Source organism: Corvus hawaiiensis, chromosome 16 (assembly GCF_020740725.1).
Source record: "Corvus hawaiiensis isolate bCorHaw1 chromosome 16, bCorHaw1.pri.cur, whole genome shotgun sequence".
Lineage (NCBI taxonomy): Eukaryota > Metazoa > Chordata > Aves > Passeriformes > Corvidae > Corvus > Corvus hawaiiensis.
Window position 1 is genome coordinate 11414834 of NC_063228.1, and position 13117 is coordinate 11427950.

Below are 13117 nucleotides of genomic sequence, written 5' to 3' on the forward strand. Positions count from 1 at the left end.
GTGGAGGCAATGCTGAGTTTGCCAGGGGTGACTGGAAGCGCAGGTGAAGCTTTCAGGAAGGGCAGAGGCTGAAGGATGTGAGTCTCCACAGAGCAAGCAGAGTGGCCAATGAGGCAACTGGTGATAATGACTGAGAGTAAACACAAACAACAGAAGGAAGGGGTAGAAGACGGCAGCTGAAGAGCAGGGAGCAGGGAACAGTATTTTATTTCTGACAGGCAGTCAATATTAACAAAAGTAAATTACAGAGAAACTGTTCTTCTTTAAGGTGGTGTTTTTCTAATAGAATGGGTTTGGGTTATTTTAAGGAAGCCTATGGCATGTGAAGTAAAAACACCAAATAGACAAGACATATGGTCTTAAAACACCCCAATTTTCCTGGAGTTTACCTTGCTGAAAAGCTCAGCTTTTCTGTGTTTCTACTTCAGCACAATCCATAGATGTTATTTTTCCTGAAGTAAAAAACTTTTCCTTTTGACTGTGAAGACAAACGATCTGAAAAATCAGGTTTGAGAGCTGAATATTCGGTGACTGTATCAGGACCAAGAGAGAGACAGCCTGACTGACCTTAAAATCTTTGGTAGCTGTGTAGCTTCTGACTGATTTCATGCATCAAAAGATTCCTCTGCTCATGATAAACATAATCTTTCTTTAGAAGGAGTGGAACCTGAAAAAAAGCTAGCAAAGAGAAAAAATAATCTGCAGCGACTGGATGGATTGTGCCTCCTGCCAAGCTGCTCCCTGATGACTTCTGCACTGGTATGGAGTCCCTTGTTTCCTAATAAAGAACCTGGAACTGTTTTAGCGCAAGAAAAGAAAAAAGGAACATAAGAAGATACCCCTGCTCAAGGCAAGCTCATGCCAGCTCTCACTGTTTCAGTAGCCAAATGAAATAGCCAGCTGGCCAGATTAGGAGTTAAGCAATACCTGTTTGGTAGGGTTTTGCTACACCTTCCAGGATGACAAAATGGGAGGTGATTACAACCTGGAGCTGACCTACTTCTTGTCCATGACATAGTGTCCCAAGCTTGGCTGTGGGGCTCCAGAACTAATTTCTCACCCTGCTATTAAGAGTGCTCTGGATTTGATAACTGAGTTTGGGGGCTAGATCCTTCCCCGAGGGAAAGGTGGAAAGATGTTTGTTAAATCCTTGTTAAGAAGGTTGTGTTAGTGCTACTTTTAGTACACTGTGTTATTGATCACTAAATGGCAATTTGGGGCTTTGTTTTTATTATTTCAAATCTCTGTAAAGTATTTGCAAGGTTATTTGTACCTTTAGCTAACATGAATTGAATTTTAACCCTAACCACAGCATGAGATTCTTTTCTTTATGACCATTTTTTTTCCTCTGGGTCTTGCTGCTATGGTTTTTGTGAGAACAGCAAAGACGTCCTCAGTTCCTACGCTTTGCAAACTGAACAGAGCTCATCTGAAGCATGATTCAAAATTACAGATGATTAAGATATTGAGAGCACACAATAGCTTGTCAGATGCCTGGTAGGAAAAAATTGATCTGGTAAAATAGAATGAGTGTATCCCATTATATAGTAAACAGCCTTAAGTGAAAGGCAGATCCCACTCTTTGTGGCTGGCACACTGGTGGGTTTCCAGCCAGTATGGGGACTGGACATGAGAACATGAAGTGCAGTAGAGCACTCTGGACTGAAGCATACTTAATATGCCACATATTCAAGGACTTAAGGGTATTTTCCTCCTATTATTCTCTGTTACAATCTTATTGCTCTAATCTTTAAGAGCCTATTTCTAATTTCCAGGCACAGTCCATTCATGACCAGCCTACACTCTCTGTGCTTGTGCCAACAATATCTTTTAGATTAAATAGTTCTGAAAAATAGTGCGGAACTGGAAATGAGGATTGCCTTTGTAATGTGTGGAGCAATCCTAGGTAAGTTCATGCCTTTCTAATAGAGCTGGGCATTATTCGCCCTATGTTGACAAGAAGCACCTATCTAATTATTTAAGAGCTGTTCAAGCCACCTCATCCTTGCTGCTGCACAGGGACGTGTATCACCCACCACTACTAATGAATCACATTACCTGATACATTTTCCCCCTACACACTCATTTCCTTGACTCAAATTGTGTAAGTAATTGCACTTTGGATACTTTAAATGAATGAAAAGGGGTATAAGGATGCTATGCTATCAAGAAATCCTTCTGAGTTTTTTTCCCTGTCAGGACTGCTGAGGAGAGTGCTCAGTTCCTGCAACAGCCCAGAGCTGTGTCTGAGTAAGCAGGGGATCATCCAGCAGGAAAAGAGAGAGGCAGGCGAGTCCTGCAGCTCTGGACCTCCTCCTGCCCTCCTCCGAGCTGTGAGGTGTCCCTTGCTGGCCCAACCCAAGAAGCATCGGCCGTAGGGAAGATTCCCAGCCCTGTCTGCATCCTGGGAAGGAGCTGCCCCGCTGCCGGCCACCCCACACCAGGGACAGAAGGAGCAAGGTAGGCACGTGGGCTGGAAATGATTAACTGATCGTCAGTAATTGTACTGACAGAAAGGAGAAGAGAGGGAGACAAGCTGGAGTTTGGGGGAAGCTGGAACCTCTCCTGTCTCGGGCAGTTGTTGAAAAAAGGAGGCAGGCAAAATCCCATTTCCTAACTGTGGGAGCTGGGGGTACACACACACACTCACACAAACACACACTCTCACAGGGAGGGTCCCTCAAACCCCGCGTCTGGCATTGAAAACCAGCCTGAGGCTGTGGGCATCCATTGCCATGGATCTCCCAAGGGCTGTGCATTTCTGCTTGGGAAGCAGAGAGGGAAGGAAGAGGGATGACTCAGGAGTGCCGAACCTTCGAGGAAAGCACAGCTGTAATCCCAGACTGTGTGACTGGAGGGACTGCTCTGAACAGTGCTTGCTCATGTAGTGTGTTCATCCTCCTCCACCTTGGAACAAGCAGTTTTGGTGCACAAAACAAAGCAGAAAAGATTTCCAGGAATAAATATTTAATTGTAGCTTTAATTAATATTTTAAGCAAAAGAAGTCATCAGTCCTGTAACTGTATCTTAGAAAGAGGTAAGATCTTGTGTGGAACAGGATGGGATGGAGAGGTAAAGTACTTTGCAAGACAACCATGTGGTTGACATAGGAAACTGCTTGGTGCATATTGTTAGACCTTTTCTAGATGCCCTGTCTCAGATCACACACACTCTGTCATGGGTATTCTGTTTGCTTTTCCTCAAGGAACAGAAATAAAATGCCCTGCTAAGACCTGTGTGTGGCAGTTTTATCACAAATCGTTCAGTGCTGTTTCTTGTGTGATTATGGCTGGCTAAAAGAGTGTATACCTCTGTCTCCTGAGTCTTACCCTTGTAATGACATGAGGACATGCTTTGTCTGGTATCTACAGGTGGAAAAGACCTAGAAAGGATTCAGTTTCTAATCTGTTTTTGTAAAACCACCTTTAAAATACGGTGGGTTATTATCAGCTAGGAAAATTATGCACAAACAAAAGCATTGCTAAAACTGGATGCTGGATGAAGACAGCGCACTTTGCCCCAAGACCTGTCAGTGATGTTTCCCAGTAAAGTCTGTGGCCGTTAACTGGGAGCCTGTTGTCACTGCTGCCCTGGACTGTGCCATCATTTGTCCTGCTGCAGCTGCCACCCCAGGCCCTGTGTGACAGCTCTGGCTCAGGCAGGAGACGCCAGACACATCCAAATGATGACAGTACAGAGCACACCACAGCCCCGTTCCTCATCCTCATTGCAACATTCGGGAAGTTTTTCCAGAATTATTCATCTATAACTTCGCCTGGTTTTACTGAGCTCTCTGGCCGTGCCGTCCTTTCCTTAGACCATTTCCACTCGGCTCTTGTAATTGTATTTTCGGGCAGGCGTTCTCGGGGCCGCAGCATCCCGGACAAGTTGAGGCTCTGTTGGCCGAGCCAGATGTCCCCAGCGGGGCGGGGCGGAGCGGAACGGGGCGGGGCGGGGCGGGGCGGGGCGGGGCGGGGCGGAGCGGGGCGGGGCGGGGCGGGGCGGGGCGGGGCGGGGCGGAGCGGGGCGGGGCGGAGCGGAGTGGGGCGGAGCGGAGTGGGGCGGAGCGGAGTGGGGCGGAGCGGGGCGGGGCGGAGCGGGGCGGAGCGGGGCGGGGCGGGGCGGGGCGGAGCGGGGCGGAGCGGAGCGGGGCGGAGCGGAGTGGGGCGGAGCGGAGTGGGGCGGAGCGGAGTGGGGCGGAGCGGAGTGGGGCGGAGCGGGGCGGGGCGGAGCGGGGCGGGGCGGGGCGGGGCGGGGCGGGGCGGAGCGGGGCGGAGCGGAGCGGGGCGGAGCGGGGCGGGGCGGGGCGGGTCGGGTCGGGGCGGGGCGGGGCGGGGCGGGGCGGGGCCAGCCCGCTCCTCCCTCGGCGCAGCGCGCCGGGGCCAGCCCGACACCAGCCCGGGGAGCGGGGCCGCCGCCAGCCCGTCCTGCCCTGCCCGTCCTGCCCTGCCCCTGCTGCCCAGCTGAGCCTGGCCGCCAGCCCAGCCCAGCCCTGCCCTGCCCTGCCCAGCCCAGGTGAGCGGGGTCTCTCCCGGGGGGCGAGGACGGAACATCCTTTGGGAGGTCGGGTGGCCGGCCCGGGGGGAGCGGGCTTGGAGAGCACCCGAGAGGTGTCCGGGGCCGCGCTCGCCTCCTCCGGGGAGGTGGATTTCTTTCGCTTCAGAGATTAGGGCGAGTTTCTTTTGTTTTGTTTTGCTTGTTTCTTTGTTTCTTTCTATGCTTGTTTGTTTTAACTTTTGCCTTTTTGTTGCACTTTGGAACTGGGGATGTGACATTGTTACTCTGAGAATCGCTTGTTTTAGACATGACGAGCGAGACAAAGAGTGCTAAACAAGAGCTTTCAACCAGTAGGAAGATAAAGGACTCACAGCACTGGTTGCTCAGAGGGGCACTGCAGAACTCGGAGCCTTGCTAAAGACTCTGTTGCTGTAGCGTGAACTGCCCGCTCCTACAGTCAGCACTTCTGTTCAGGAAAACGGGGAAAGCAAAGAAACGGGAGAAGCAACCCTTATTTCGTGTTCCCTCGGCATGCTGGATGTGTGTGCGTGTCACTTCTTGCTCTTGTAGAGGAGCCTCTGACGCTGATTTTTGGATCTGTGCCTCTGAATTTGGCTTTCAAGAAGGGGATCTGGAACTCTTTTCTGATGCTGTTTTTGCTGGAACTGTCGAGCTACTTCTGAGAAATGTTTGCAAAACCTTTTGTGGTGCTAGATTTGATTTCTTAGAAAGTCTCAGTAAACTTCTAGGCTGCTTTGATGTGACCCTCCTAGTCATTAATTTTTGTGAGATTGAAAGGGGTTTTTTGACTGCTGTTAACCTTTACTTTCTGGCTATTATCTTATGTTTGGCAAACATATTTTCTTTCCTTCCGTTGGTTATTAATAATGGAAGACAGCAAGGCCTGTGAATGTAGCTGCAGAGGGCTTGGGCTTTCACAAATACATCTTAGTATCTCACTAAATCTAAAGAGGCTTAACATGTAGCAAAAACGTTAAAAAAAGCCCCAACTTATACGAAGGCTTTGGGTGTTTACAGGAAAAAAGTTGTGTGTGCCAAAGAAACTGCAGGAAAGATGAGCCTGTTCTCTGACAATGGGGTTTATTTTCACATTCTACGTGGGGGTGTAAAGCAGAGAAAACACGTTTCTTCCAAGTGGCCCTTTGCAGGGGCAGAGCTGAGGCAGGAGCTCATCCCACGGCCCCATGTGTGCTGTGACACCCACGTTTGACATAACCGAGTGCGTGGTTGTGCTGCTGCTCTGTCCCCCCGTGTTCAGGGCACCTCTGGCTACAGCTACCCCCTGCACTGCCCTGAGCTTCTGGCACTGTGCTTGTAAATATTTTGACCAGCACCATCTCCTCCTTTACCTACATGCATGTAAACACAGAAGTGTTTATCTGCAAGAATTTGAAATTAGCCAGCTAAGGCCAGCTAATGCTGCCTTCTGTCTTCTCTTACAACTGTTGCTTTCTGGGTAGTGCTGTCCTCTGGGTGAATCCAGGTTTTATGTTCAGTTAAAGAATGAAACCCACCACGAACATGAATGTATCTGCTGCCAGTAGAGCTCCCTTACAGCAAACTGCCAGACCCTGTTCGTGCACCACACCACGTGTGGTTCCTGGGAGGAAATGTGGCGTGTGTGGTTCTTTCTAGGTGATAGGACCAGCAGGCTGTGCTATGGTTGTTCTTGGTGTCAGGCCTGACAGTAACAGAAGTAAATAAATCCTTCCCCTGCTTCCATTTCACTCGGAATGGGCTGTGGGGTGCAGATGGGGTTGGGGACTCTTGTGGCTGGGGTGTCTTCAGGGTGAAAGCTGTTACTTATTGCACCTTTTTGTCTATTCTTGTCTCAAGTTTCTATAAGGAACCATTTTTGAATCCCTGAGCATGGAGTAGACTTGGCAGGGATTGATAGTAACTGCTTGAAACTTGGGAAAAGACTGATGGTGATCATCATTAGCAAAATTTATTGATGTTGTAACTATTCAAGTCTAGGTTGATAATTATTCTGGGTGTTGGTGGTGAGAGCTGTTGGTTAATCTGCCCCTCATCTGGAAGGTTTCTGCCAGACACTAAGGAGAGGAATTGAGTTTGAAAAGTGTAAATCTCATCAACTCCCCATCAAGGGGAACGATGAGTGGGGATCACATCCCTTCCCTGGGGCTGGGACCTGCCATCTCCTGGGGGCCGGAGGGCTGGGAACAGCAGAGGGGTGGCAGTCTTTGAAGAGGCAAAAAAAAAAAAAAAAGGAATGAAATGTTTGTTTTTCTTTCTGCACAACAGTTTTAGAAACTCAAATCCTGCTTTTTGCAACAGGTTGATGTTGGAAAACTAAAAAAAAAAAATCCAGCTGAAGCACTGTAAAGAAGGGAGAGGTGCAGAGAGGTGGTTTGGGTTTGCATGATGTGTCACTCCCCAGCACAGTTCAGATAAAATCAAAAATAGAAAGTGTTCATCTGACTAACTGCTTTGCCTTTGCTCTCAGAGCAGGGTAGAGGCAATTGTTCTGCTTCCTTCTTTCAGTGTGTCTTTTCCTCGTTTTTGAGGCAACTCCCTGGACAGATCACTAATCTTTATTTCCTCCCCCTCCCGCACTGATTGCGGCTTGTTTCCGCTCCCCGCTGCCGCTCCGGATGCTCCCGGGGGCTGCGGGGTAACTTAGCCCGGCTGCAGCAGCCTCGCCTCGCTCCGCTGCCTGCTCTCACTGCTGCAATTGTACTCCTCTGAGCAAACCTCAGCTGGCGAGGCAGCGCTTTCAGGATTTGTCTTCGTGCCCGTTCTCCTTTTCATGACGCGTGTGGCTGTGGCTGGCGTGATGCGCCCCACGTTAGCAGGAGAGCCTGATGGCGGCAGCGAGTGCGGGGTGAGCAGCCGGCCCCGGAGCTCGCCCTGCTCACCCTCGCTCCTTGCAGCCTCCCCTTCCTGAGAATAAACAGGTGCCTCTCGCGTTTTGTCAAAGCGAGATCACTTTCTGCAGAGATTTGGCTTTCCCCCGCACCTCAGCTAGTTGCTAAGACTAAGGTAGAGAAGATGCAGAGATGGGATCCCCTTGTGACAGGAGGTGACACCTCGGAGCATCGTCCCCGCCTTGGTGGCAGCCGGGAGAGGAAGCGAACTGACGCTTTCTTTGTCTCTGCACTGTGCAGGAAGACACTCACTTAGCTTTCGTTTCTGTCATTTTTGGGGCATGTGGAGTACACTTAAGTGGTGTTTCTGTTGTTTGCCCCACCCCCCGCCCCGAGGGAAGCTGTAAAATACAATGTGAGTCAAATTGCATCTGCCCAGGCTTGGCTGTAGTGCCTCGAGGTAGATATGGGGCGTGGGGTGCTGCCCGGGAGCCTGACCTGGCACTAATGGACAGGGCTTCAACAGCCTGGAAACCCCTCCTGCTTCACTCAAATCAGCTTCATCCGTGTGATTCCTCCGGTGCTACAATCCTAATGATTGATTTCAGAGCTTTGCTGGTTCCTTATTTGCTGTTGCTTTGCACAGCAGCTTTTTTCATTGGGTCGATTTCAAATATAGATAGATAGATATATATAAAACAAAGTAATCTATGACATCTCTTTAAAATAATGATTATCTTGGGCGTAATGACACTCGCATTGAGGTTCTTGCATTATTAATGCAATTTGGAAACTGAATAGTAGTCTAAAGAAAATGAACATTAAGTTTTTGACCCATGGTGTGAGCGTTAGGCTCTGCTTGCCTTGAATAGTGTGTTTCTGCAGAGAGGAGCTGGTGACAGGGTCAAGGTCTCAACAGATGTTTAAATACTAGGGTGTTTCAAGGACAGCAGTTATGAATTTGGCCTTTGGGTGCTCGCCCAGTTGTTTGGGCAATAATCGATGGCCTGTGACCACACTTCCTGCCTAGCAGTGGGGTCTGGGAAGGTAAACCAGGGCTTGAGCTGCAGCCTTCCTGTGATCAGATAGCGGAGGGGCGAACAGAGAGAACAAACCAACCTGCAGTTAAATCCCCGGGGGGTTTGAGCTGCAAGGGAGGGCTCTATTACCTTTCTCTGGAAAAAGCGAGCCGGCCTGTGCGTGCCACACGCTCCTCACCCCGATGGCTCTGTGCCTGATCTGATCACAGAGCGCTTTGTGCGGCGCCAAGGAAAACGGAGAACCTTGACCTGGTAGTTTCTCTTGAATATTAAACCATGCTGGTCCTTTGCCATGCCCCATGAGCAGCACATGACTGGGGAAGCAGCAGAGCATTAAGAGCTAAGGCTGATCCCGAGGAGGGAAGCAAAGAGGATGCTGGTGTTACTCCAGGTGGGAGCTTGTGGGCCAAAGCCCGGAGGACTGCCTGGGAGCTGGGGTGGGGAGCCAGGCTGGATGGGGCACTGATGGTGCTGCAGCCGTGAGGCCCCAGTGGAGCGTGGCCAGCGTGGGGAGAGCTCCCACACTGCTGGCAGAGCCTCGAGCAAAGGGTGTCTGTCCTGCTCAGCCACTTGTCACATCAACCACGGTGTACTCGTCCCATGGTGGAGGACAGGCTGCCAGTGGAGACACAGCTGCCTGCTGCAGCTGCAGATCGTGGTGACTAACAGCAAAACCAAAACAGAATTGCTGAGAATTGGAGTGGGAACTTCTGCTTCCAAAAGACTGGTTATCCAGCTGACTGTTGGGATAAGGAGCTCATTCAGCATCTGATGTTCACCTTGTCTTCCCAGTGCTGGTTTTGGGCAGAGTGGGAGGGGTGGTGAATTCTCTGCCATGGAGAGTCCCACTGAGTTCCTTCAGGCACAACTCTGCATCTTAAAAGTTTTCCAGGAGCACTGCTTTTCCCAGGGTTTCAAATTCTCTGCCACTTGCTATTTAAGAGAATGCCCAGACAAAGAGTAGACTGTGTCCAGGAAATTAACAATCTTGCCTGTCCAGTGGGGGAGGAATTTTCTTTTTATGTCAGTCCTGGTTTAATGTTTGGTTTGTTTACATTGCACAGCCAGTCACGCTGATGGAGGCCCTCTGGCAAAATGGACTATATTGTTTTATGAGCTCCTCCTTCCCAGTGCTTATTGTCTGCTGGCTTTCCCTTCATGAAATGATTTCAGAAGGCTGGTCAAAGGCATTTGCTTGTTTTCAGTTACATCAGTTACTTGATAAAATAAGTCATCGTCATTATTGCAACTTCTTGACAACTACTTAAAAGGGTAAATGAAACTGCCACAAAACAATGTCAAAGAATTTCCTGCTAACAAAATTTATACCTGTTACTGAAGTGTAAATACATGATTAAATAAGTGATTTGGATCTTCTCACCCAGCTCATCAAGGCAGTGCTTGTCTGTGCAGTGGCAGGTCCAGAACAGGAGCTCTGCTGACCACAGCCAGGAAAGGCAAAATTTACTCAGCTGTGAAGACTGTGACTTTGTTTTCTCCAATATTTGGAGAAAATCTAGGAATGGGAATTATGAAATGTGGTGATAGCATTTTCATGGAGCCTCTTTGTGATGGAGAATGATAGGAGGAGTCCTTCAAGTTATTTCAAACTATTTCAAGTGGAGGGTTTTTCATTTTACTGGTAGGGGAGAGAGTAAATAGAGTGAATATTGATTTTCTGCTATATGGTGTTACAGAAAGTGTTTGAATCTTACACAGGTCTCAGTTTCTGAATGAACATGTTATTTTTTTTCTGTGCTGAAGGGGAGTTTTGCCCTATCCTGGGAACTGTGTCAGTCCTAGAAATTATTCTCACTGATGTTTAGGACACCAGTCCTAGAGTAGAAAGAGTATCTTAATATACTTAAATATTTGTGTACTTCCACTGTTTTCTGATACATTATTTTTTTAAAATTGATTTTGTCTTTTCTCCCTGTAGGCTTAGACAAAAAAGGTCTCTGTCCCTGGGGATGTGTGATACACTGCAGTGTCTTTGACCCACAGTAGCAGGGACTTCAGGACAGAAACTCCCTGCTGGAACCCAGTTCAGGCTGAGTCTGGCAGAGCTCCTGCCCAGGCACTGCCAGCAGCATCCCAGTATCGTGATGTCACCATGCTGCTGTCTGCACTGTCAGTTTTTCACATGCTCACCTTTCCCACCCTCCCATCCCTCAGGCTTTTCAGGTAGACAAACCTCACCTCGAAAACATCCCAGAGGAATAAAATAAGAAACAAAGGTAGTGTAGAACTGTCTCAGCATTTATCACAACTCCATGGGGACAAGGTGGTTTTGACGGACACTCACTAGACTGGTACAGTTGGGGTCTGGGGTTCTAATCAAATTTGTTCTTAAACATTTTAGTGTGGCTGCATTGCCTCTTCCTTGACACAGATCCTGAGGAGGAACTCTCTGGTACCCCATGGTGTGGACCTGTGCAGTCTGGGATCTCCTGGCCACCAGGGCCAGGGTGAACCCACGAGATGTGCACGCACCAGTACCATGACATGACTTGTTCTGGACTTGGAATTTGTTCCTGATGCAGGCAGACCCTGAGGAGTCTTAGCTGTCTAACACCGGGTTTCACACAAAACATTGCCCTAGATAAAAGTAACAAAGGCACTGTTAAACATATCCTTGCCTCTGTTTTTTACTGATCTCACATCTCTCTTGTTAGTGGGTCTGGCCCAGGTTCATACGGTCATGTAACTGTAAGCATGTGGCTAAACAGGTAAATTGAATCAAAACAATCTTTCATAAAGGCATTCACTGCTGTCCCTGTGTGCAGAGTTTGCTCTGCTTGTGTGTCCCATTCCCTCTGTGATTGCAGTTGAAGTAGATGCAGCTTTTTGGGGTAGTGATTGCTCTAACACAACACTTAGTACAATTTTCTATTAAGCATGTGCTTCTATATGGAGGTGTAGTTTTATACCTGAAGAACATACATGCCTCAAGATTTGCCTGCTCTTTTCAACTATTACACTTGATTTTGTACCTTGCCTGAAAAGCTTGAGTTGCCTGTTCCCTTGCTCTGGTCTGTGCTGGCTTTTGAGCACTAACACAGCAGCCGTAAATAACAGCAGCAGCGCCTGTGGTTCTGGACAGCTCTCTCCTGTTCACGCACTCCCAGCACAGCACTGGGGCCGGGCTCTGGAAATCACAGCGCAGTCAATAGTTTTGTTGATGTGTAAGCAGGCACGAAATGTAGCCCCGCACACGTGCTCGTGCTGGCGCTGCGGTTTTGCAGGCACTACAGCACAATATGAGTCCTTTTGCCGTTTGACGGGCTGCGAACGCAGGGTGGATGTGCTGAGCAAGAAGGACTGGTTTGTGCACCCATGGTAATCAGGGAGGGCAGTCGCAGTCCCCACAGGTCCATTTTCTCATTAGTCGGCTGTGAACGATGTGTTGCCTGCAGTAGGCTTGCTCGGCTAGGGGTGCTGTGAGCATTTTTGAGACTAAAAAGAGTTTTTTTCCTACAAGTCCAAAGTGCATCATGGGTGGTGTTTTCCAAGCTGCCATATGAGAGGATGTGATGGATGGTTTGTACAATGTGTAGTTGCCAGAGGATTTGGGGTGTTTGTCGGGGTGGCTGCTGTCCCTGGAGCAGCTCTGGAGGCTGTGAGCTGTGGGGTGAGCTCCGCATGCATCACAGGTTTGATTGCACTTGTAGGGACTGCCTGTCAGTTCTGCAGATCACACAGAGCTCTAAAGCAGCAGCTGGCAGCGGGGATGGTTGTGCTGCCAGGACTGAGTGGGTCTGTAAGGTAAAACGCAACATATTCTGTTTGGCCAAGGAGGTAGGTTATGCATGTTTGCTTACATATTCTCTGTTCCACAAGTAGTTTGGTTCTGTAAGAAAAACCAGATCTGTGCATGTGTATATTCATGTAGTTCCTATCCCGTAGACTTCAGTTAAACAAATTAAGGCAATTTCAGCTTGAGAGTTAAGAAGTAACCATTAGTTTTGCAGTGTTGATGGAGCACTTGCCTTCTGCTGGAGCATGAGGATGGTGAGTGGGTCTTGGGGTCACAAGCACAAACTTGTGTACAGCATGGTGAGATATACTGGAAATTTTGTTGAGGGATGTAGTGGAGGGAAGAAAAAACAGAAATGCAATTGTTAAGTAGGTCAGTGATCTTTAAATATATCTATATTTAGCTTTCTCAATTAGAATTTAGGTCTATCATCGCATCAGATTTCAGAGCATTTTCTGTTTCTTGAATTATTTCAGTCAATTATATATTTTATGGTCATTAATTGGTGTTAATGTAGGTTCATAATTCTGTCTCAATCACAAAACTTTTGTTTAATTGATTTCTAAGCTATCTATTTGGAATAGACTCGAGTTACTAGCCTGGGATGCTTAAAAATATGCATAGGAAGTGTGAGGCAGTGAGACTGGGATGTGGCCTGTGCCTTGGGATAACCAGCAAGTGGAGCCTGGCCTGTCAAAAAGGGCATCTGGGGTCTCTGGGTGCCTCACGGAACTGGTGTTGAGGATCAAGTTATTTTTGAGTGGTTTCTGACTCTGTACCCTGCCAACTGCATCTTGTTGGAATGCTGGCAGACGAAATACCCTCAGAGGATTTATATTTTTCTTTGCCAATACACATATGGCTCATAAATTTCCATGGTTATAGATCTCTGTAATGTGAACTATTTTCCCCTATTGAAAATGTTGATTAGGGAGGAAACACAGTGAACTAATTGTTCTGAGTAGCACTTGAGC

At 48.3% G+C, this 13117-nt stretch overlaps 1 protein-coding gene across 2 annotated transcripts in view; it reads left to right on the forward strand.

Annotated features, from left to right (window-relative positions):
• Positions 1-2386: 2386 nt before the first annotated feature.
• Positions 2387-13117, forward strand: part of CARHSP1 (calcium regulated heat stable protein 1) — a 36288-nt gene continuing 25557 nt past the window's right edge. The window contains exon 1 of one of the 2 annotated variants that reach the window (XM_048320849.1): positions 2387-2460. The gene's annotated coding sequence lies outside the window, so the exon portion shown is untranslated. Of the gene's footprint in view, positions 2461-4457; positions 4516-13117 lie in introns of those variants that run through there. The other variant, XM_048320847.1, reaches the window with a different exon arrangement.